The sequence below is a fragment of the Giraffa tippelskirchi genome, chromosome 13, assembly GCF_054371585.1.
Source record: "Giraffa tippelskirchi isolate mGirTip1 chromosome 13, T2T-mGirTip1v1.2.pri, whole genome shotgun sequence".
In the NCBI taxonomy this organism is placed as follows: Eukaryota; Metazoa; Chordata; class Mammalia; order Artiodactyla; family Giraffidae; genus Giraffa; species Giraffa tippelskirchi.
In genome coordinates this window covers 45,454,636-45,480,236 of record NC_137287.1, presented here as the reverse complement: position 1 = coordinate 45,480,236, position 25,601 = coordinate 45,454,636, and the positions used below count along the sequence as shown (strand labels likewise).

Here is a 25,601-nt window from a genome sequence, read left to right as displayed (position 1 = left end):
ATTAAACAACAAGTAAGAGTGGCAGCACTGGTTCAATGGACATGAGTTTGAATAAACTCCGGGAATTGGTGATGGACAGGGAGGCCTGGTGTGCTGCAGTCCATAGGGTTGCAAAGAGTCAGACACGACTGAGTGACTGAACTGAACTGAAGAATAGACATTACATGTTAAGTCTTCCTTCAGCCAGGAAATAATTTCATTTTCACAACTTTCTAGAAAACATTAGCCAAAGATTTTATAGAAATGCATTCCAAGGAAGTTTTCTTTCCTGAGAAGCACATTCACCTAATCTTCAGAAATGCTGCATACTGCCTTTTATTTCAGGGCACCACAGTAGGCACTGACTTATTAAATGCTCTGAGATAATTTGGCTGAGAAAATATTAACTCTAACTAATCTGGATCTTTCCTAACTTAGTTGATTCTAGCTCTGTTTGGGGTTTTGTTGTTGTTGCTGTTTTTGTAGTTCTTTGAAGGTGAAACTGTCAACATCTCAAAGGCCGCTGCCTATACTTCTAGAAATTCAACCCTAAACTAAAAGTGACACTAAATGTGGGAAATTCTATAACTGTCACAGACAGAATGCATACTAAGTTGCTTCAGTCTTGTCCAACTCTTTGCGACACTATGGACTACATAGTCTGCCAGGCGTCTCTGTCCATGGGATTCTCCCAGTAAGAATCCTGGAGTGGATTGCCATGCCTTCCTCCAGGGGATCTTCCCAACCCAGGGACCAAACCCATGTCTCTTATTTCTCCTGCATTAACAGGTGGATTCTTCCCACTAGTGCCACCTGGGAATCCCTTATAGGCAGCAGGAGGATGAATCTTTGACATCCTTGTGGAAGTGAAGACTTCGCCTGCCTGCACATGGGTCTGGCTTCCAGGACTGTCTAAGAGCCCTCCTCTCTCCCTTGGTGTGGCCACTATTATTATTTCCCTGAAGGCAAGGAGAGTGCTGAAAATAAAAGAGTCATTTCTTTTTCTTTATTTTATTGAAGTATCAGTTCAGTTCAGTTCAGTTGCTCAGTAGAGTACCATCCAACTCTTTGGGACCCTATGGACTGTAATATGCCAGGCTTCCCTTTTTCATCACCAACTCCTGGAGCTTGCTCAAACTCAAGTCCACCGAGTTGGTGATGCCTTGCAACCATCTCATCCTCTGTCATCCCCTTCTCCTCCTGCCTTCAATCTTTCCCAGCATCAGGGTCTTTTCCAATGAGTTAGTTCTTCGCATCAGGTGGCCATAGTATTGGAGCTTCAGCTTCAGCATCAGTCCTTCCAATGAATATTCAGGACTGATTTCCTTTAGGATGGACTGGTTGGATCTCCTTGCAGTCCAAGGGACTCTCAAGAGTCTTCTCCAACACCACAGTTCAAAATCATCAATTCTTTGTTGCTCAGCTTTCTTTATGGTCAAACTCTCACATCCATACATGACTACTGGAAAAACCATTGAAGTATAGTTGATTATAGTTATTGAAATATAGTTGATTATATTGAAGTATAGTTGATTTACAATTTGTGTTAATTTCTGCTGTACAGCAAAGTGATTCAATTATACATATATGTGTGTGTGTGTATATATATATATATATATATATATTCTTTTTCATATTTCTCTCCATTATGGTTTATCCTAGGATACTGACTATAGCTCCCTGTGTCATACAGCAAGGAGTTGTTGTTTATCCATTCTATATGTCCTAGTTTGCATCTGCTAATCTCAAACTCCCAATCCATCCCTTCTCCACCCCTCTTCCCTTTGGCAACCAGAAGTTCATTCTCTATGTCTGCATCTATTTCTGTTTCATAGATACATTCGTGTCACATTTTAGATTCCACGTACAACTGATGTCATACAATATTTGTCTTTTTCTTTCTGACTTACTATACTTAGTATGATAATCTCCAAGTCCATCCATGTTGCCACAGATGGCATGATTTCATTCTTTTTTGTGGCTGAGTAAAAAGGTCATTTCTGTAGTAATCAATAGAATCAGAATTTGAGCCATCATGTCTGACACTGCTGTAGCATTTGGATGTGGCAGATGTAATATTTTTTGTAACATTGACAGCTTACAGTGAACGGTGCTGGGTTCTTGATCTCCGAAAAAGATTCACCTTCGTGACCAGGGCTTGATCACTCAAGAGCTTTTGTGTAGCAGAGTTTTATTAAATGGACAGAGAAAGCTTTTGACACAGACATCAGAAGGGATAGGGAGAGTGCCCCCTCTGCTAGTTTTAGCAAGCTATTTTATGTCTGTCAGAAAGCTATGAATCAGATAAGAGAGACACCTCAAGGCTGAGGGAGTTTCACCAGGCCCCCCTCCCACAATGTGCATTTTTGAGATAGGGTGCCATGAGGTGTGTCATCCCCCAGCCATGAAACAAATGGTACAAATACTGGCTTGTTGAGCTATTTATCAGCCAGAAGTTAGTCTTAGGTGGAATTGGTTTGAAGAAATGCAAATTCTAAAGCAAATACAAAGTTTCATTAACATAGCTTAAGAAAAACATTTCCATGGAGAGTTTGTTTCCTCTTGCTGCATAAGGGAGAGAAAAAAAACCCGTCTTACACTCGCAGCCTATTTCCTACATTTGGAGACCCCAGGCCTTCCTGCCTGTTACCCTCTCAACATGTTACCTGGGCAACTCAGATGATTAAGCAAAGCCCCACATTTGGACTAGAGTGACTGTTGGTGATGTGTGTATGTGTTTCTAGGTGAAGGTGATTAAATCACATAGCTCTAGAGTTATAGTATTTACTTTAAACATAGAAATTATAATATACTAAATGTGAAAGTTGCATTGTACATTTGTAATGGTGGAGAATTGATGTTATTTTAGAATTGAATATTAAGTTCATCAAGGAAAAGATGTGCACATGAGTAGAACTGAAAAGTTCAGCAGTATCCCCATAGGTGCTTTTTTTAAATGAGTTATAGCAATTTATTTTTTCTAATATATGGTATTAGATGGTCTGCTGCTGCTGCTGCTAAGTCGCTTCAGTCGTGTCCGACTCTGTGCAACCCCATGGACTGCCGCCTACCAGGCTCCTCCGTCCATGGGATTTTCCAGGCAAGAGTACTGGAGTGGGGTGCCATTGCCTTCTCCAATTAGATGGTCACATACCTTAAAAACCCCAAATCCCTGAATCAGATAGATTTTCTTTTATTACCCACGTCAAATTGTAGCCCCTCCCTCACTCCATTACTCTAAATCCCTCTTTTCTGCTTCACATTTCTTCATCACATTATCACAATCATCCAGTCATATAAACATATTTCTTTGTGGCCCATCTTCCCTTCTGTACAATAGAACAAAAGCTGCGTGAGAGCCTAGACTTGGTGTGTTCGTGACACACAGTAATGCTGCCATAAATATTAATATTTCATGAATTTATGAGCACAAATATTGTCAGCCCATGATCCTACTGGTTTTATGCCAAGAACTCATATACCTAATCTAGTCTTTCACATAAGCAGATGCTGCTGCTGCTGCTGCTGCTGCTAAGTCACTTCAGTCGTGTCCGACTCTGTGCGCCGACCCCATAGATGGCAGCCCACCAGGCTCCCCCAACCCTGAGATTCTCCAGGAAAGAATACTGGAGTGGGTTGCCATTTCATTCTCCAATGCATGAAAGTGAAAAGGGAAAGTGAAGCCGCTCAGTTGCGTCTGACTCCTAGCAATCCCATGGACTGCAGCCTACCAGGCTGCTCTGTCCATGGAATTTTCCAGGCAAGTGTACTAGAGTGGGTTGCCATTGCCTTCTCCCATAAGCAGATGAGTGACTGTATTTGGCAAAGAAGTTGAGGTTATACTCATGATTTTGTTTCCCCTTTTCTCCTTTAAGGTCTTAAAACTCATAGCAAGTTGTAATTTAATGATTAGGAAATTTCAGGCCATTGTTCCATCAGGGTACTTGGCAAGTTTGAGATCAAAAAGATGAGGAAAATTTTATGAGTGAATGACATTTAACGGCAGCAGAAACTCTAACTTGCCCCCCAAAAGGAAATATTCTATGGTATTACTCTTATAATTATAGAGAAATGTTGAAGTTATACAGAGAATTCATTGACAGAACTGTAGACACTTTCTCATTTGTATAGTTTTGCTCTTTCTCCAGTATTTGATGTTATCAGTTGAAATCTCTAGGCATGTTAACTGAGCCACCTGGAAAATTATCTTAGACTGAGTTACCATTTACTCATTTATGAATAAAAGTGATAGTAAATATTAGGAATAAAATATAAAAGAAACAAAATTGAGCAGACAATAAATGGTCACTACTGTATCATAGTATCTGCATATTTCATGAACTCTGTTTCATTTTCAGGGCTGCAGTAACAGAGTGCCATAGCTGGGTGGCTTTAAACATCAAAAATTTCTTATCTCACAGTTTTGGTGACTAGAAGTCCAAAAGCCAAGTGTCAGCAGGGCTGGCCACGTTCCCTCTGACTCCTGTAGGGGAGAGCACTTCCTTGCTGCTTCCTGGCTCCTGTGCTAGTGTCAGTCTTTGCTTTGCATGTGTATCATTTCAGTCTCTGCTCTGTAGTCTCACTGTTTTCTGTGGGAGTCTGTCCTCACATGTCCATCTTCTTCTAAGGACACCAGTCATATTGGATTAAGGGTCCAGCTTAATGACCTCATCTTAACTTAATTACATATGCAAAACCCTATTTTCTGATAAGGCCACATGTACAGGAACCAGGGGTTAGGGGTCAATATACCCTTTGGGGAGCACAATTCCTAACTGAGCCTCTCTAGGGCATCACAGAGTGCCAAGCTGAGCTCTCTGTGCTCCCTGAGCATCTCCCAGCTTCCTGCTATCTATTTTACATATGGTTGTAAATATGTGGAATATTACTCAGCCATAAAAAGGAATGAAATTGGGTCATTTGTAGTGATGCAGACGGACCTAGAGTCTACCATACAGAGTGAAGTAAGTCAGAAAGACAAAAACAAATATTGTATATTAATGCATGTGTATGGAATCCAGATATATGGTACAGATGAGCCTGTTTGCAGGGCAGGAATAGAGACGCAGACACAGAGAGCAGACTGTGGACACAGAGTGGAAAGCAGAGGGGGAGAAGAATTGGGAAAGTAGGCTTGATATATATGCTCTAACTCTTTTCAACTTACCAACTTGTTGCCACTGCAGTGTCTTCTCAGCAAGGGAAGGAATAATCTTTGTGATTCAGAGAAAACTTCAAGAACAGCAAATTCCTAAAGCTTTCAGAAAGAACAAGGGAGCCTGACATCAGTTCAGTTCAGTCGCTCAGTCGTGTCCGACTCCTTGTGACCCCATGAATCGCAGCACGCCAGGCCTCTCTGTCCATCACCAACTCCCGGAGTCTACCCAAACCCATGTCCATCGAGTCGGTGATGCCATCCAACCATCTCATCCTCTGTCGTCCCCTTCTCCTCCCGCCCCCAATCCTTCCCAGCATCAGGGTCTTTTCCAATGAGTCAACGCTTCGCATGAGGTGGCCAAAGTATTGGAGTTTCAGCTTCAACATCAGACCTTCCAATGAACACCCAGGATTGATCTCTTTTAGGATGGATTGATTGGATCTCCTTGCAGTCCAAGGGACTCTCAAGAGTCTTCTCCAACACCACAGTTCAAAAGCATCAATTCTGCGGCGCTCAGCTTTCTTCACCGTCCAACTCTCACATCCATACATGACCACTGGAAAAACCATAGCCTTGACTAGACGGACTTTTGTTGGCAAAGTAATGTCTCTGCTTTTAAATATGCTATCTAGGTTGGCCATAACCTTCCTTCCAAGGAGTAACACTGCCAGGTCCTAAAAGGCAAACAGCTTGGAGAAAGAGACTTAAAGCTCACAAATATCAAAGAGCCCCTGGAATATTGGGAGCAGAAAGAACCATCCGAAACACAGTGAAACATAGATGAAGTTGCACTGGATTCACTGGCTGTCCTCCCAGGGCAAAATTATCCTCCCCTTTCCAAAACTAGCACTGGGCACACCATTAATTTGAAGTGGTTATTGTCTTTGTGGAATGCATTATTTTTTATAGTTTATGGCAGGAAATGACACTCAATGTTCCATTATCTGTATTTGCTCGGAGATACAGAAAGGTACAAGTGTGGCCCTGATAGACATTTGGAGGCAGATTTGATCTGACCTGTACCTAAAGCAAGGCCATTTACCTGCTCTCCACAATAATTATCTTCTCATCTGGTCCTTCAGCTCTAGCATTATCCTTTATAGTTTATCCATCTTCTCTGATTAGAAAAGGGGTACATTGCCATTTTACACATAGGAAATGAATAATTAAAATGCCCTACAAGCAAAGATGGGGTAAATAAAGGACAGAAATGGTATGGACCTAACAGAAGCAGAAGATATTAAGAAGAGGTGGCAAGAATACACAGAAGAACTGTACAAAAAAGATCTTCACGACCCAGATAATCACCATGGTGTGATCACTCACCTAGAGCCAGACATCCTGGAATGTGAAGTCAAGTGGGCCTTAGGAAGCATCACTACGAACAAAGCTAGTGGAGGTGATGGAATTCCAGTTGAGCTATTTCAAATCCTGAAAGATGATGCTGTGAAAGTGCTGCACTCAATATGCCAGCAAATCAGGAAAACTCAGCAGTGGCCACAGGACTGGAAAAGATCAGTTTTCATCCCAATCCCAAAGAAAGGCAATGCCAAAGAATGCTCAAACTACCACACAGTTGCACTCATCTCACACGCTAGTAAAGTAATGCTCAAAATTCTCCAAGCCAGTCTTCAGCAATACGTGAACTGTGAACTTCCAGATCTTCAAGCTGGTTTTAGAAAAGGCAGAGGAACCAGAGATCAAATTGCCAACATCCACTGGATCATCAAAAAAGCAAGAGAGTCCAGAAAAACATCTATTTCTGCTTTATTGACTATGCCAAAGCCTTTCACTGTGTGGATCACAATAAACTGTGGAAAATTCTGAAAGAGATGGGAATATCAGACCACCTGACCTGTCTCTTGAGAAACCTGTATGCAGGTCAGGAAGCAACAGTTAGAACGGGACACGGAACAACAGACTGGTTCCAAATAGGAAAAGGAGTACATCAAGGCTGTATATTGTCACTCTGCTTATTTAACTTATATGCAGAGTACATCATGAGAAACGCTGGGCTGGAAGAAGCACAAGCAGGAATCAAGATTGCTGGGAGAAATATCAATAACCTCGGATATGCAAATGACACCACCCTTATGGCAGAAAGTAAAGGAAGAAGAGCCTCTTGGTGAAAGTGAAAGAGGAGAGTGAAAAAGTTGGCTTAAAGCTCAACATTCAGAAAACTAAGATCATGGCATCTGGTCCTATCACTTCATTGGAAATAGGTGGGGAAACAGTGCAAACAGAGTCAGACTTTATTTTTGTGAGCTCCAAAATCACTGCAGGTGTTGATTGCAGCCATGAAATTAAAAGACACTTACTTCTTGGAAGGAAGGTTATGACCAACCTAGATAGCATATTTAAAAGCAGAGACATTACTTTGCCAACAAAGGTCTGTCTAGTCAAGGCTATTGTTTTTCCAGTGGTCATGTATGGATGTGATAGTTGGATGGTGAAGAAAGCTGAGCATCGAAGAATTGATGCTTTTGAACTGTGGTGTTGGAGAAGACTCTTGAGAGTCCCTTGGACTGCAAGAAGATCCAATCAGTCCATCCTAAAGGAGATCAGTCCTGGGTATTCATTGGAAGGACTGATGTTGAAGCTGAAACTCCAATACTTTGGCCACCTCATGCAAAGAGTTGACTCATTGGAAAAGACACTAATGCTGGGAAGGATTGGGGGCAGGAGGAGAAGGGGACGACAGAGGATGAGATGTTTGTATGGCATCACTGACTCGATAGACATGGGTTTGGGTAAACTCCAGGAGTTGGTGATGGGCAGGGAGGCCTGGAGTGCTATGATTCACGGGGTGGCAAAGAGTCGGACACGACTGAGTGACTGAACTGAACTGAACTGAACTGAACAAGCTCATTGCTTTTAAAACATCTGTTATCTATTTCTTAAAATCGTAATTTTTAATGACTTCCTGGTACTCCATTGTCTGATTACAGTAATTATTTTAGACAATGCTCCTATCATTGGCCATTTATGTTGTTGCCAGGGACATTAAAGCAGCCTAAATATCCACCAATGGATGAATAGATAAAGAAGGTGTGGTAAATGTATACAATGGAAGGGTACTCAGCCATAAAAAAGAACAAACTTGGAGCATTTGTAGTGATGTGGATGGACCTAAAGTCCGTCATACAGAGTGAAGTAAGTCAGAAAGAGGAAAACAAGTAGTGTTTATTAATGCATATATGTGGAATTCCGTGGTGGTTCAGGCAGTAAAGAATCTGTGTGCAATACAAGAGAGCCAGGTTTGATCCCTGGATTGGGAAGATCCCCTGGAGAAGGGAATAACTATCCACCCCAATATTTTTGCCTGGAGAATTCTGTGGATGAAGGATTCTGGTGGGCTACAGGGTCGCAAAGAGTCGGACATGACTAAGTGACTAACACAGTCAGTGCATGCATGTGAAATCTAGAAGAATGGTACTGGTGAACCTATCTGCAGGGCAGCAATGGAGGCACAGAGAATGGACTTGTGGACTCAGAGGGAACAAAGACAGTGGGACAAATGGAGAGAGTAGCACTGATCTACATGCACTATCAAGTATAAAATAGAAAACTTGGGTGAAGTTGCTTGTTTGGAAAAGGGAGCTCAGCTTGGCGCTCTGTGATGACCTAAATGGGGGTGCTGGGGGTGGTGAGAGGAGGTTTTAGAGGGAGGGGACATATGTATACTCATGGCTGAATGACACTGTTGTACAGCAGAAACTAACAAAACCTTTTAAAGCAATTATACGCCAACTAAAATTAAACATTATACTCCAAACATAAAATTTAAAAAAGAAAGAAAGCAAAAAAGTATTCATACTCATCACATTTAGAGATAAACATTATTAATGTTTGAATATACCACTGCCCTTCTTTTCTATGGATACCCATACATAATTAATTTTCTATATAGCTGAGATAATATGTATATCACAACATATCAATGTGTATCTTATTCTCCTGTTTTGTTATAAAACTATATTTTCCAAACTCAAAAAATAAATAATAAAAATTGTCATAATCACCATCTTTGTATCCAAATTGTTGTGTGCACCATAGCATTATTTTTAATTTTGTATCTTTAGCTCCAAATTTTAAAGCCCAGCAGCCAAAATATGTACATTTTTGGATACAGAACTGTGGCAACCTTTGATGACAAACTGAAATTATAATGGAGTTGAGATGGTTGGATGGCATCACCGACCCAATGAACATGAGCTTGAGTAAACTCCAGGAGTTGGTAATGGACAGGGACCCCTGGCACGCTGCAGTCCATGGGGTCACAGAGAGTCAGACACGACTGAGCAACTGAACTGACCTGAATTGAACTGACCTGAATCACAATTCAAGTCTTCCCTGGTGGTTCGGGTGGTAAAGAATCCAACTTCAATGCACGAAACTCCGGTTTGATCCCTGGGTCAGGAAGATCCTCTGGAGAAGAGAATGACAACCCACTCCAGTATTCTTGCCTGGAGAATTCCATGGACAGAGAAAGCTGTGGGCTACGGTCCATGGGGTCCCAAAGAGTCGGACGTGACTGAATAACTAACATAATCACAGCTCAGGCATACAAAAATAGCGTTGGATGGCCATTGAGGATCTGGTCTCAGACACATCTCGGCACCACTGAGAATGTGAGCTTTCTTTGAACTGTAGCAGACCCAAGGACACTGCCAGCTGTGCTCAGAACAATCCCCACCAGCAGCAACCTGGTGTTCTCAAGGTCTCCCCTAGTAACTATGCAACCATTTCTGACCCCAACCAATCCCTGCTTAACAAATACCTGTACTTCTTGCCAGCTCCAATTATAAATCTTGAGAAATAACTCGTGTAAACTAACTGTAACACAGCAGTTTTTGCCTTGATAAGCCTCTTCCATTTTGTAATCTAGTGAAACACAGTTCTAATGCTTCTTAAATCTGTCTCAAAGGTTGCAGTCCTAACAAACTCCAAATAAACATTTTCATTTCATTCAGCTCTCCATTTCTCAAACTTTGGTTCAGTTCAGTTGCTCAGTCGTGTCCGACTCTGCGACCCCATGAATCACAGCACTCCAGGCCTCCCTGTCCATCACCAACTCCCGGAGTCCACCCAAACTCATGTCCATCGAGTTGGTGATGCCATCCAGCCATCTCATCCTCTGTCGTCCCCTTCTCCTCCTGCTCCCAATCCTTCCCAGCATCAGGGTCTTTTCCAATGAGTCAACCCTTTGCATGAGGTGGCCAAAGTATTGGAGTTTCAGCTTCAACATCAGTCCTTCCAATGAACACCCAGGGCTGATCTCTTTTAGGATGAATGGACTGGTTGGATCTCCTTACAGTCCAAATTTTGGTTAGAAGGTCGTAAATACACCTGCAGCCATCTAGGTCCCAGAAGCTTTGATCTGTTCTTTTTTTTTTTAGTTTATTTATTTTTTAACTGAAGGATAATTGCTTTACAGAATTTTGTTGTTTTCTCTGTATTCTTTTATGACGGTCCATACATGGGGTGAATGATAAGAGGGTGAAAAATGGGCACGTTTTGCTTCACTATTTTTGGGCTGTGTTCACTCATTTTCCTACATATCCACATGGGAAAGTTCTACCTGAGGTGGCTCTCTGGTTGCTGACAGAATCAGATGTGAATTCCCCATCTCTGACTCTCAGAAGACTTGAAAAGACCTATTAGGAAAATCTTGGACTTCACCTCACATTGATCTACTATAATCAGCCAGAAACTGGGTGTGTGGCAAGCTACTGAATGTGGGGAGCAGACAGTCTGTGGTGTATAGATGATGCTTCTCTCAGTCGCTGTCCCCCAATCAATCAGGGCAATTAGAGGTCATGTTGTTTTATCTCCTCTTCAAACTCCCATCTTTTAGACCCATTCAAGAAGCAGGAGGTGGTCTTCTCCTTCCCCAATCTGTTGGCTGCATTCCAACCAAACTTTTCTTATTGTCTCTGGCCCTCCTCCTCCATGGAGAAACCTCCATTGTTCATTCCTGTCTTTGGCAATGTGAATGACAGAGGACTGTTTGTATTTTATCATCAGGGCTTAGAAAGAATGGTTAACTGCACAGCCCCTCTGATCAAGGCAATGAAATACAGAATTTATCTGGAAACCATTCTGCCAGATGACAGAGTAGAGGCCAAAGTCAAGGCAGAAAACTTCTAATTCAGTGATTGTTATTCGCAGAAAGTTTTCTCATTTGAGAGTATGACCCAGTCTTTAGAGTGAAGGAAGAACAAAATAGAATAAGTGCATCTTGTGAAAAAAGGGATTCATTTATGCTTTCCTGACCCAAGTGCCAGTTAGAAATACAGGTTTTCAGACCAAAACAAACATTCTGAAGCAGAACAAGCATTTTAACAAGAACCCCAAGTTATTCATATGCATAGAAAAGTTGAAAAGCTCTGCTCTGTAAATAAAGTGTATGTGCATTTAGTTGCCTGAAAGAAGCTCTTTTGAAAACTGACTCTGCTTATAAAGCAAAACTAAATAAAAACAAACCATTAACAACTTTTTCTACCTGGAAGAGCATTTGAGTCCTCCACAATTCAGATGAACTACTTATGGGGATGAGATTAATTTTAAGAGATGGTATACGTTTACCTGAATCTCCTCTCATTTTTCATTGCATAATTTTAAGTAGTTGATTTTGCTGAATACAGGCAAATGGCCAGATTTTCAAAGAGCATAAAACTGTGTACATTGAAAAGTAAGATCTCATCCTAGAAATTAGTTTCATTCCTAGAGGCAATTACTGTAACAGATTTTTAAAATATTTTTTCTATACTCTTCCAGAAATATTATAATGTAGCTATCTTATGAATCTCCTTAAATATAGTATTATAAATGCTATTCTGGACTTTGCTTTTTAGTCCTTTTTAAAGTATCACATAACTGTACATAGAAAGCTCAACTTGATAATTTTTAACATTTATATAATATTTTTCTAATGTTTGCGTAAAAAATTGTTAATGTTGCCTGTCATTTAGAATGTTTCCATCTTCTGTATTGCTTGTTTTGGCTCTTCCAAATTATACTACAATGACTATCTCTGTGCATATAGTTTGCATACATGTATGTCTATCTAACAAATAAAATCTAAGTAAATTTCTGGCTGTGAGGACAAGAGGCTTTAAAACCTCCAGTTTCATCCGTGTTGTTGCAAAGCATGATTTCCTCCCTCCCTATGGCTGAATAATATTCCACTATATATGTAATATTTTCTTTGTTCATCTGTTAATAGACAAATAGACTGTTTCCATGTCTAGGCTATTAGAAATAATGCTACAATAAGCATAATGGTGAATATATATTTATGAAATAGTGTGGTCTTTTTTTTTTTGTATTTCTTGGATAAATACCAAGAAGAGGAACTGTTGGACCATTAGCAGCTCTATTTTTAATATTTTGAGGAAACTCCATATTGCTTTCCATGGTGGCTGCATCATTTCACGTTTCCACTAGCAGTGGAAAGTGTTCCCTGTTCTCCACATTTTTACCAACACTTGTTATTTGTGGGATCCCATCATGGTTTCAATATACATTTTCATGAGAAAGTAAGCAAATGATTTCAGGATTTTTTTTCTTAATTCTCTGAACTATTATTTATCTGTTCTTATCTTCATCTGCTTTTCTGTTAGATTGTAACCTTTTAAGTAATCTCTATGTCTATTCAGATACAAGTCCTTTGTCTTCTCTATGAGACAGTAATTTTTAAAAACAGGATATGCTTCTTTTCACGTTTCCAATTTTTTTCCATTTGCCTATCTTTTTTTTTAATGTAAGGCTTTAAATCTTTTAAAAATGCCCTAACATTATTGCTCTTTTATCACTTTTAGTTTTGACTCAAGGCCTAAATGAATCATTTTCAGTTCAGTTCAGTTCAGTCACTTGGTCATGTCCGACTCTTTGTGACCCCCTGAATTGCAGCACTCCAGGCCTCCCTGTGTATCACCAACCCCTGGAGTCTACCCAAACTCATGTCTATTGAGTCGGTAATGCCATCCAGCCGTCTCATCCTCTGTCGTCCCCTTCTCCTCCTGCCCTCAATCCTTCCCAGCATTAGGGTCTTTTCCAATGAGACAACTCTTCGCATGAGGTGGCCAAAGTATTGGAGTTTCAGCTTCAACATCAGTCCTTCCAATGTACACCCAGGAGTGATCTCCTTTAGGATGGACTGGTTGGACCTTCTTGCAGTCCAAGGGACTCTCAAGGGTCTTCTCCAACACCACAGTTCAAAAGCATCAATTCTTCAGCGCTCAGCTTTCTTTACTGTCCAACTCTCACATCCAAACATGACCACTGGAAAAACCTAGCCTTGACTAGATGGAACTTTGTTGACAAAGTAATGTCTCTGCTTTTTAATATGCTGTTTAGGTTGGTCATAAATTTCTTTCCAAGGAGTAAGTGTCTTTTAATTTCATGGCTGCAATCACCATCTGCAGTGATTTTGGAAGCCAAAAAAATAAAGTCAGCCACTCTTCACTGTTTCCCCATCTATTTCCCATGAAGTGATGGGACCAGATGCCATGATCTTAGTTTTCTGAATGTTGAGCTTTGCTGCTGCTGCTGCTAAGTTGCTTCAGTCGTGTCCAACTCTGTGTGACCCCATAGACAGCGGCCCACCAGGCTCCCCCGTCCCTGGGATTCTCCAGGCAAGAACACTGGAGTGGGTTGCCATTTCCTTCTCCAGGGCATGAAAGTGAAAAGTGAAAGTGGATTCGCTCAGTCATGTCCGACTCCTAGCGACACCTGGGACCGCAGCCTACCAGGCTCCTCCGTCCACGGGATTTTCCAGGCAAGAGTACTGGAGTGGGTTGCCATTGCCTTTTCCGATGTTGAGCTTTAAGCCAACTTTTTCACTCTCCTCTTTCACTTTCATCAACAGGCTTTTTAGTTCCTCTTCAGTTTCTGCCATAAGGGTGGTGTCATCTGCATATCTGAGGTTATTCATATTTCACTCAGAAATCTTGATTCCAGCTTGTGCTTCTTCCAGCCCAGTGTTTCTCATAATGTACTCTGCTTATAAGTTAAATAAGCATGGTAACAATATACAGCCTTGACGTACTCCTTTTCCTATTTGGAACCAGTCTGTTGTTCCATGTCCCGTTCTAACTGTTGCTTCCTGAGCTGCATACAGGTTTCTCAAGAGACAGGTCAGGTGGTCTGGGGTTCCCATCTCTTTCAGAATTTTCCACAGTTTATTGTGATCCACACAGTGAAAGGCTTTGGCATAGTCAATAAAGCAGAAATAGATGTTTTTCTGGAACTCTCTTGCTTTTTTGATGATCCAGTGGATGTTGACAATTTGATCTCTGGTTCCTCTGCCTTTTCTAAAACCAGCTTGAACATCTGGAAGTTCATGGTTCACGTATTGCTGAAGCCTGGCTTGGAGAATTTTGAGCATTACTTTACTAGCATGTGACATGAGTGCAATTGTGTGGTAGTTTGAGCATTCTTTGGCATTGCCTTTCTTTGGGATTGGAATGAAAACTGATCTTTTCCAGTCCTGTGGCCACTGCTGAGTTTTCCAGATTTGCTGGCATATTGAGTGCAGAACTTTCACAACATCACCTTTCAGGATTTGAAATGGCTTAAGTGGAATTCCATCACCTCCACTAGCTTTGTTCATAGTGATGCTTTCTAAGACCCACTTGACTTCACATTCCAGGATGTCTGGCTCTAGGTGAGTGATCACACCATGGTGATTATCTGGGTCGTGAAGATCTTTTTTGTACAGTTCTTCTGTGTATTCTTGCCACCTCTTCTTAATATCTTCTGCTTCTGTTAGGTCCATACCATTTCTGTCCTTTATCGAGCCTATCTTTGCATGAAATGTTTCCTTGGTATCTCTAATTTTCTTGAAGAGATCTCTAGTCTTTTCCATTTTAGCAAGGCCTAAATCTACTTGGGCTTCCCAGGTGGCCCTAGCGGTTAAGAACCTGCCTGGCAATACAGGAGACATAAGAGACATGAATTCAATCCCTGGGTTGGGAAGATCTCCTGGAGGAGGTCATGGCAACCCACTCCAGTATCCTTGCCTGGAGAATCCCATGGACAGAGGATCCTGGTGGTCTACAGTCCATAAAGTCATAAAGAGTCGGATATGACTAAAGCAACTTGGCACAAATCTACTTACATTCATAATCAACTACATTTAGAAAGAAATAAAGTAGATTTTTGTTGATTCTCTTAGGTTTCCTACAGTGAATGGTATCAGATGGACATAATGGTAGGTTTACCTTCTTTCGTATTTTTGTTCATCTAAGACAGCAGACATGGGAAGTCTCCATTCCCACCAAACAAACATATGAGAACATAGAAAAAACCTCCTGAGGGATCCCAGAAGTATTTATCCCAGGGTCTCACAGAAGGACAAAGTCACACGTTGGTCAGGAGCTAACAACCGTTTAGCTGTTCCCAGTTAAGTATCAGTCCTAATATCCAGGCTAGCGTTGGGACTCATACAAGAAGTCTGCTAACAGTCGATATTTTGACATTTATTTTCTTTGGGATCCAGCACATAAATATCTTCTTTGAAATAATCCATGGATACTTGGGGAAAATGTAACCTAATTTATATTTTTGCTGAAGTCATTTATTTTCTTATTCATTTTAGTGTCCCCTAGATCTGTCAAAAATTAGAGAAGTGTAATAAATCCTCCCAAATCTATTTTATTTCTATGTACATCTCTTGTTTCCTCAGTCGGGACTGTGTCTATTTTGCTGTTCTGTTTTCTACCACATTTAGCCTCATGAGGAGTTGTAAGCAACTGTCCTTGTACTGTTTTATGTTTTCTATCTTCAATTATACTTTGTCTAATATTAATATTGCCTTTCCTACCTTTCCTTGGGCTTCTCAGGTAGCTCAGCTGGTAAAGAATCTGCCTGCAATGCAAGAGACCTGGGTTGAGAAGATCCCCTGCAGGAGGGCATGGCAACCCACTCCAGTATTCTTGCCTGGAGAATCCCCATAGATAGAGGAGCCTGGCCGTCTACAGTCCACGGGGTTGTAATGAGTTGGACAGGACTGAGTGACTAAGCAGAGCACACAGCACCTTTACTTTAGTTGCATTTTCTCTGGCTAACTTTACACCTTTTTGCATCATTTTCTTGTATTTATCAGTTGTAGGCTACAAATAGCTGGGCTTTTGCTTGATGATCTATCTGTGAATGTCTGTAATTTAGTATAAGAGCCAGACTCATTTGTGTTTATTGTCAGAATTAAAATGCTTCTTATGCTTGGATGCTTTCTTTCTGCTTATCATTTTATGCTTCATTGTGATTTCATTTGCTTTCTCTTCTTTGCTGTATGGCTTAGTTTCTTTTGATTTTATCATTTCCTCTTTAAAATATACATCTTCTATATGACATCCCTCATGGTTACATTTAAGATTTTCAAAAATATTCTTCAACTTACAATCCTTTAACATCAAAGTTAAGAACAAAATAATAAACACTGATTTCCCTTTATGCAAGAAAAGCAATTTCACTCTTTTACATTGTTATACTTGCTATTCACCAACATTCATGTATTTGTTATTATATTTATTTTCAGAATCAGATCATTATAATTGAAACACATTTGAATACTAAAGTATTATCTTTGAGAAGACAAATTTGAAACTGGCCTTCAATTGCATGGCTAAATTTATCACAACTTGATAAACAATTTCATTTTAACCTGTCTCAGTGATCATCAACCATATTTCAATACCTCAACTTCCTTCTTTTTGAATTGTTGATTCTTATTTCTCTCCCAGCTATTTAGAACCCATGGTAAAGTTGTTTTGTCAAGGAAGGCATTTAGGCATTATAATACCTGAACCCTTCAACAAACATTAACATCTCTTTGTAACTTACATACATTAAATAAATAAAAGCAGTCAAATATGAATTATACAAAACACATATCCCCACAAAACTGTGTAAATGTGATTGCATCGCTTTTCATCCCTTAATGTTGCATAAAAGAATCTCCATATAGCTTGATGTTTGTGTTTTTCTCTTTGGATGTCAGTGAATATATTTTTTTATAATATTTACTCTCTGTTGAGGAGAAGGCAATGGCACCCCACTCCAGTACTCTTGCCTGGAAAATCCCATGGACGGAGGAGCCTGGTAGGCTACAGTCCATGGGGTTGCTACGAGTTGGACATGACTGAGCGACTTCACTTTCACTTTTCCCTTTCATGCATTGGAGAAGGAAATGGCAACCCACCCCAGTGTTCTTGCCTGGAGAATCCCAGGGACGGCAGAGCCTGGTGGGCTGCCGGCTATGGGATCGCACAGAGTTGGACACAACTGAAGTGACTTAGCAGCAGCAGCAGCAGCATTCTCTGTTGACATTTACCTAAACTATCTTATTTCATTATTTGATGGCCATAAACAAAAAATCTGCAAATAATAAATGCTGGAGAGGGTGTGGAGGAAAGGGAACCCTCTTGCACTGTTGTGGGAATGTAAATTGGTACAGCCTCTATGGAGAATAGTATTAAGTTTCCTAAAAAAACTAAAAACTACCATATGATCCAGCAATCCCACTACTTGACAAATACTTGAGAAAATCATCATTCAACAAGACACAACCCCAGTGTTCACTGCAGCTATTTACAATAGCCAGGACATGGAAGCAACCTAAATGTCCATCAACAGATGAATAGATAAAGAAGATGTGACATATATATGTAATGGAATATTACTCAACCATAAAAAGGAACAAAATTGGGTCATTTGTAATGATGTGGATGGACTTAGAGTCTGTCATACAGGGTGAAGTAGTCAGAAAGCAAAATACAAATATCATATATTAATGAATATATATGGAATCTAGAAAAGTGGTATAGATGGACCTATTTGTAGGGCAGGAATTGAAACACAGAGGTGGAGAAAGGACATGTGGACACAGTGGGGATGGGGAGGTTGGGATGAACTGAGAGACTGAGATTGACAGATACACAAGACCATGTGTAAAATAGACAGCTAGTGGGAAGCTGCTGTGCAGCACAGGGAGCTCAGCTCGGTGCTCTGTGATGCCCTAGGGAGTGAGATGGGAGGGGTGAGGTGGGAGACAAGGCTCAAGAAGGAAGGGATATATGTATACATGTAGCTGATTCACTTTATTGTAGGGCAGAAACTAATGCAACATTGTAAAACAATATGCTCCCAGAATAAAGTTTTTAAAAAAAGCAAGATGGTTTAGGGATCAGGAAAGCCTTATGAAAAAGTCTTATGAAAGTTTCATTTTTTTTAATTTTACTGTTTTAATGGCTTCTTCTTCACTTACACTTTTAATTTTTAGGCTGATTATCATCAGTTCTATCACGTTTTATCTTTTCATTTTATCAATAAACTCTTTTCCTCTGCCTTTATATTCTTAGACAGCATCTCAACTTTATTTTCCTTATTACTTATTTTTTTTTTTTTTAATTATGTTCTTTTTTTTTTTTTTTTATAAATTTATTTATTTTACTTGGGGGCTAATTACTTTACAATATTGTAATAGTTTTTGCCATACATTGACAAGAATCAGCCATGGGTTTACATGTGTTCCCCTTCCCGAACCCCCCACCCACCTCCCTCCCCCTCCCATCCCTCTGGATCATCCCACTGCCCCGGCCCCGAGCCCTTGTCACATGCATCGAACATGGAATGGTGCTCTGTTTCACATATGACAATACACATGTCTCAATGCCATTCTCCCAGAACGTCCCACCCTCACCTTCTCCCTCAGAGTCCATAAAATTGCTTATTTTAAATGGTAATCCAACTTGAACTCACTTGCAAGTGTTAGTCACTTAGTCATGTCTGACTCTTTGTGACCCCATGGACTACTGTAGCACTCCAGGCTCCTCTGTCCATGGAATTCTCCAGAAAAGAATACTGGAGTGAGTCCATTCCCTTCACCAGGGGATCTTCCTGACTCAGGGATTGAATCCTGGTCTCCTGCATTGCAGGTAGATTTTTTGCCATCTGAGCCACTAGGGAAGCTATGGTAGGCTTGAAGTCACATTGAAAGTAAGTAACTTCGAAAATGGATTGAAACTGTGATATTTACTGGTGTCCTAAAATAGGAAATATTAGTATTCATCAATAGATCAAAGGCATATCCAAAATCTTAATTCAGCCATGTGACCCTGTCCATCACCAATATATTCTTTTTTTTCATAAACAACAGGTAGAAATATAACCAGAAAAAACAAATGAGAAAAACTTTGTTACTTCAGGAGATTTCATGCTAAATATGTATACCCTTGGGCCAACTGATATCTAGTAATATACTCATCAATAAATAGCTCCTTTACAGGTATAAAACACACCAGGGTGTACCCAAAAGCTAGTCTGGTATAACATCAACCATAATTCCTCCCTGAACCAGCATTCACACATCACTAAAAGATAGGCACCAATATTACATGGATCTAGAGAATAGAGTATAGGTGGCAAAGTGTATTGTTTGCAATCAAGCAAGTCTTAATCACAAAAGCACTACCAGGCAGAAAGTTTGGAGTATGTCTTCAGACAGTCTCAGTTTTTTAAGTAAGAAAATGCAATACACAACATAAGACATTGTCTATAATAAAGATGAGGGTTCTCCACATTATCTTGATCTTCATTCATGGATATTAAAGGTAATGAGTACTCATGCCTCTGCTGGAATGATTGCAAAAATTATACATGTGACCCAAATTCTGAGTAAGCCTCGTATGACCTTAAGAGTTGTATGAGCATTGTATGACCCTGGAAGTGAATCTTGACAAATGATGGATAAGAATTTGGTGGATAAATACCCCAGCTCCCTCACCCTTGGGGAAAACTCTCTTGGTGTGTGCTATACTATCTCCCAGAGTTCCTCAGCAAGATGATGTTTAGATTCCCACAGTGATAATGTCTTCAGTAGCCCACTCTTTCCCTCTGTTTCACTTCTCTATTCCTATACTAATGTTTCTTGAGATCACCACTCTGATAAATTTTGGGCATTGGGATTTTCTCCAGGCTAGATTTTGAGAGAATAAAAATCAAACAGATTCCAGAAAGAAAGAAAAAAAAGAAACAAACAGAAATATTAGAAAAACTTTGGTGATGCCTCTTAATCTATATGCTCAGTAAAACTTCCTTTTGAGCATCCACTGGTTAAAACATGCTGCTAAGTCACTTCAGTCGTGTCCGACTCTGTGCGACCCCACAGACGGCAGCCCACCAGGCTCCCCCGTCCCTGGGATTCTCCAGGCAAGAACACTGGAGTGGGGTTGCCATTTCCTTCTCCATTGCATGAAAGGGAAAAGTGAAAGTGAATTTGCTCAGTCGTGTCCGACCCCTAGCGAACCCATGGACTGCAGCCCACCAGGCTCCCCCGTCCACAGGATTTTCCAAGCAAGAGTACTGGAGTGGGTTGCCATTTCCTTCTCGGCGATTAAAACATACCAAACCGTAAAAAAAAAAAAATGCATTTAAGATTCTTCTCTTCCTGTAAGCATTCAGGAAAATGTTCCTTTTCTGGTTTCATGAAAGTGAAAAGCGAAATTGAAAGTCGCTTAGTCATGCGTGCCCCGACTCTTTGTGACCCCATGGAATAGTCCATGGAATTCTCCAGGCCAGAATACTGGAGTGGGTAGCTGTTTCCTTCTCCAGGGGATCTTCCCAACACAGAGATCAAACCCAGGTCTCCCAAATTGCAGGCGGATTCTTTAACAGCTGAGCCACCAGGGAAGCCCAAGTATACTGGAGTGAGTAACCTATCCCTTCGGATCTTCCTGACCCAGGAATCGAACTGAAGTCTTCTACATTGCAGGCGGATTCTTTACCAGCTGAGCTACCAGGGAATCTTTTGTATAATTTTTATCCCTCTTTATTCATCTTCATAGGAGGAGACATACAGACAGGGTGTGTGAATTTCCCTAAATCTTTCTTCTCTCAGGGATGGTCATTTCCTATTCTCAGGTCCACAGCTTCAGAGCATGTTGCTGGGCTCAAATTCCAGCAAAATTCCTCAGAAATAATCAGGTAAAATGTGATGGAGTTCTGTAGCCCTGAGGGGTGGTATTTGCCTCACCTTCTTGCTCCGACCATACTTGAATGTATAGTCATTCGAGAATTCCTTCTTCACTCCTGCTTAACAGTGGTTTAAAAAACATCACATGCATGGGTATTTTGTCCTGTTTTCTCTCTCTTAAATGATCTCCATATTATAACTAATGAAAATACTTTATTCCTTCTGCAAAAACCTGATGACCACAAGATGCCAATCATTCATAGTTAGTAGCTTACTGCTCAGGATTCCCTATGTTTCTCTTCAATGCTTCTCAAGAATCATTTGTACTAGTTCCCAAATCCGGTACTTCTAGCCATACTTATTACTATAATTGTTACTGTATGTATTCAGTTGTTATGTAAAACAGTGAAACATAAATGACAAAAGAGAAAATTACTCTTTCTACAAGTACAAAGCTGATTGCTTCAGAAAGACTCAAAGGGAAAAGGTTTTAAAGAATGTTACATTTTAAAGAATGCTCCATTTGATTAAGAGATATGTGAGAAAACTGTAAAAGACTGGAAAATAAAACTAGATGTATGTGTGTTGTATATACACATACATATATACACGCACACATACATATATATATGTCTTCCCCACTCATTTACTTTTTACAAGTGCTATGAGTTTCTTACTCCACATTGAAGAGACAAAAACTAAAACTCTTAAGACTATTATTAACCTTGGACACACATTAGAATCATCTGGGAAATTTAAAAATATTCGGGCTCAAGCTCAGAGATTCTGATTCTTTTATATTTAATGTAAAGTTGGCATCAGACATTAGTATTTATTTTTTTAAAAACTCCTTATGGGATCTAACGTGTAGTGAGGATGCTAGAGTATGTAGCATCCTATCTTCACTTGGAAGAGTGGCCACTCCTTCATATAATGCAAAGTGCTGAACCCTGATTGTTTTTTCCTTAATATTGTTGCATCAGTCTAAAATTAGTCTCTTCCTTCAGATTCTAGCAATAGGTTATTTGTCATGTAAGATTCTAGTGAAGATGAAAGTTTCTATCTTCTGCTCATCCTTTACAAGCATTTTAGAGTATCTCTACAGGAGAAAAGCTCAAATGCTCCTACCCTGATGTAACAGCATTTGTGAAAGTCTCTCAGTTGCGTCAGACTCTTTGTGACCCTGTGGACTGTACAGTACATGGAGTTCTCCAGGCCAGAATACTGAAGTGGGTAGCCTTTTCCTTCTTCAGGAGATCTTCCCAACCCAGGATCGAACCCAGGTCTCCTGCACTGCAGGTGGATTCCTTACCAGCTGAGCCACAAGGGAAGCCCAAGAATACTGGAGTGGGTTGCCATGCCCTCCTCCTGAGGATCTTCCTGGTGGAACCCTCGTCTCCTGCATTGGCAGGAGAGATTTTATTTTGTTTTGTTTTGCTTTTTCATTAAAAACCACTACCACCACTTGGGAAGCCCAAGCAGAAGGCAGGACGTGGAAGCCACAAGCAGAGGAGGATGGGGTTTGAACCCACGCGTGCAGAGCACAATGGATTAGCAGTCCATCCCCTTAACCATTCAGCCACCTCATCCTGATCACGTTGAACTTGCTGGACTTCCCTTGTGGCTCAGCTGGTAAAGAATCCATCTGCAATGCGGGAGACCTGGGTTCGAACCCTGGGTTGGGAAGCTCCCCTGGAGAAGGGGAAGGCAACCCATTCCAGTATTCTTGCCTAGAGAATTCCATGGACTATATGGGGTCGCAAGGAGTCAGACACGACTGAGTGACTTTCACTTTCAAGAGCGTTTGACCCTTTCTTAAATTGAAAATGGCTGGAATTTTTTAATTGAAAATTAAAAAGTTGAAAATGACTGGAAAAATTTTAGAAGTATGCTGATCCTAGCACCCTGCAAGTAATGTTTCCTTGGTTTTTGCTACTTTTGTTTACCTTTGATATTATTTTATTAAGGTTTTACTTTCTTTGTGGTACATGCTACATCAGAATTCGTGTATAAATATGTACAATAAGCATTTATAACATGTATATGAATAATAAAATGAACATGTGTGTGCCTATCATCCATGTTAAGAAACAAAATTGTCAAATCCAAAGCCTTTTAAGCTCTTCACCATCGCCTTGTTCATTTCTATTCCTCCCACACAGAGTTAACCAATTACTCCTTTTGTTCTATACTTTCTGTTTGAAGATAGTTTGACATATTGATGTACTTGCAAGTATACACTGTTCTGTTTTACATATTTGACCATTAAATACTCGGACTCTAAATCACCTCTTCTGGTACATCTGGGACTTACTTCTTTTACTCAGTAGTGAAAGTGAAATCTCTCAGTCATATCCAACTTTTTGGGACCCCATGGAATGTAGCCTACCAGGCTCCTCCATCCATGAAATTTTTCCAGGCAAGAATACTGGAGTGGGTTGCCATTTCCTTTTCCAGGGGATCTTCCCAACCCAGGGGTCGAACCAGGGTCTCTTGCCTTTCAGGCAGACACTTTACCGTCTGAGCCACCAGGAAAGCTCCTTTTATTCAACATTATGCTTTTAGTATCCATCCATGTCAGTGTGTATATCTGTAATTATCTCATTCTCACTGCATATAGAAATCGACTACCTGAATATAGATCAATATATTTACCCATTCTGTGGAGCCTTAGAATAGACTGAAGTGTTTGTTTTTGTTTGTTTGGTTGGGGTTTTTTTTTAGTAATCTCTATTTCAGTAAATACTTCTTTTAATGTTTGCCTGGTGTAATCTGGGCTTTCCTGGTGGCTCAGATGGTAAAGAATCTTCCTGCACTGCAGATACCTGGGTTCTGTCCCTGGGTTGGGAAGACCCCCTGGAGGAGGGCATGGCAACCCACTCCAGTATTCTTGCCTGGAGAGTCCCCATGGACAGAGGAACTTGGTGGGCTACAGTCCATGGGGTTGCAAAGAGTCGGACACATCTGAGTGACTAAGCATGAAACAGCACAGCTGGTGTAGTCTAGCAATAGTTTCTCTGTTTGCCAACTAATGGAATCTCTGCATCATAGGGTATTAATACTTTCAACCTCAGTGGAAACTGATTCCTAAACCCTGGTGTCTCAGACGGTAAAGCGTCTGCTTGCAATTCGGGAGACCCGGGTTCGATCCCTGGGTCGGGAAGATCCCCTAGAGAAGGAAATGGCAACCCACTCCAGTACTCTTGCCTGGAAAATTCCATAAACTGAGGAGCCTGGTAAGCTACAGTCCATGGGGTCGCAAAGAGTCAGACACGACTGAGCGACTTCACTTTCACTTTCCTAAAGTGTACCTAACAGTTTATACTCTAAAGTGTCATCTCCCAGCCAAATCTTGGTACACGATGTCTTTTTACTTTTTGCCAAATTGTTGGCTGTACAATATAGTACTGTATATTTATCTTACATTTCCCAGATAACTATTGAAAAATATCATCTTTCCCAATGTTTGTCCCTACTTTATGAGTCTTTTGTGAAATGTCGATTCATATCTCTTGAGCAGTTTTTTGATTATGCTAGTTTTTAATTTTTAATAGCTAGAAGTTATTAATATCTTCTAGATATTAATCCATGGAGTTCTTTTTGGTATGTGTAAAATTTTCCTATCAGTTGTGGTTTTTTTTGTATTTTTATCAAAATATTTCTTGTGAACAGATGGTTTAATTTCAGTGCAATTATAAGACACTTTTTAAGTTTTGCAGGTTTATCTTTTGTCTTACTTAAGAAAGCTCCCCTTACTACAGGATAAGAAAGATATCTTCAAATTTCATTCCAAAATATTTTAAATGTACCTTTAACTTTAAAGTATGTAATTCACCCAAGATCAAATTTTGTCTCTGAATTGAGGTAGAAATCCAACTGCACTCAGTTTCCATATTGACAACTTGTAGAGTTTGTAGATTAAGCACTGTAGATTAAATGTCCATCCATTCCTGGGATCTGCAGTAATGCCACTGACATATAGCAAGTTCTGTGCTCTGTTTCTTGATTCATTCATCTTTTCGACCATTTTGTCTCAATGGCCCACTGTTTTCTTTTTTTTTTAATTGGAGTAGAGTTGCTTTACACTGCTGTGTCAGTTTTTGCTATATATGGCAAAGTGAATCAGCCACATGTATACTTATATACTCATTTTTGGGAGGGTTTTCTTCCCATTTGGCTCACCACAGAGCACCAAGTAGAGTTCTTTGTGCTATGTAGTATGTTCTATCTTAAACACCTCTGTCTTAATAACTCTAATTTTATAATGTTTTCATTTCTGGTAAGATAAGTGACTTTGTCCTTAGGAATATTTTGGTTATTCTTAGGTCATTACTTGGTCACAGACACTTTAAAATTAGTTTGTTAAATTACACACACACAAACACACACTGCTCTGGATTTTGATATTGGAGTTGCACAAAGAGAGATTATATAGATTAGTAGTTGAAAAACAACAAACCATAGGCCAAATCTTTTCTTTGCCTCTGT

At 40.2% G+C, this 25,601-nt stretch overlaps 1 non-coding gene and 1 pseudogene across 1 annotated transcript; both read right to left on the bottom strand.

Moving 5' to 3' along the window:
* The window catches only part of LOC145530937 (ras-related C3 botulinum toxin substrate 1-like), a 57,566-nt pseudogene that overhangs the window by 11,451 nt on the left and 20,514 nt on the right, over positions 1-25,601 (bottom strand).
* Positions 22,621-22,702, bottom strand: TRNAS-GCU (transfer RNA serine (anticodon GCU)). Its single transcript has one exon. It is a non-coding gene; the product is annotated as a tRNA-Ser (tRNA).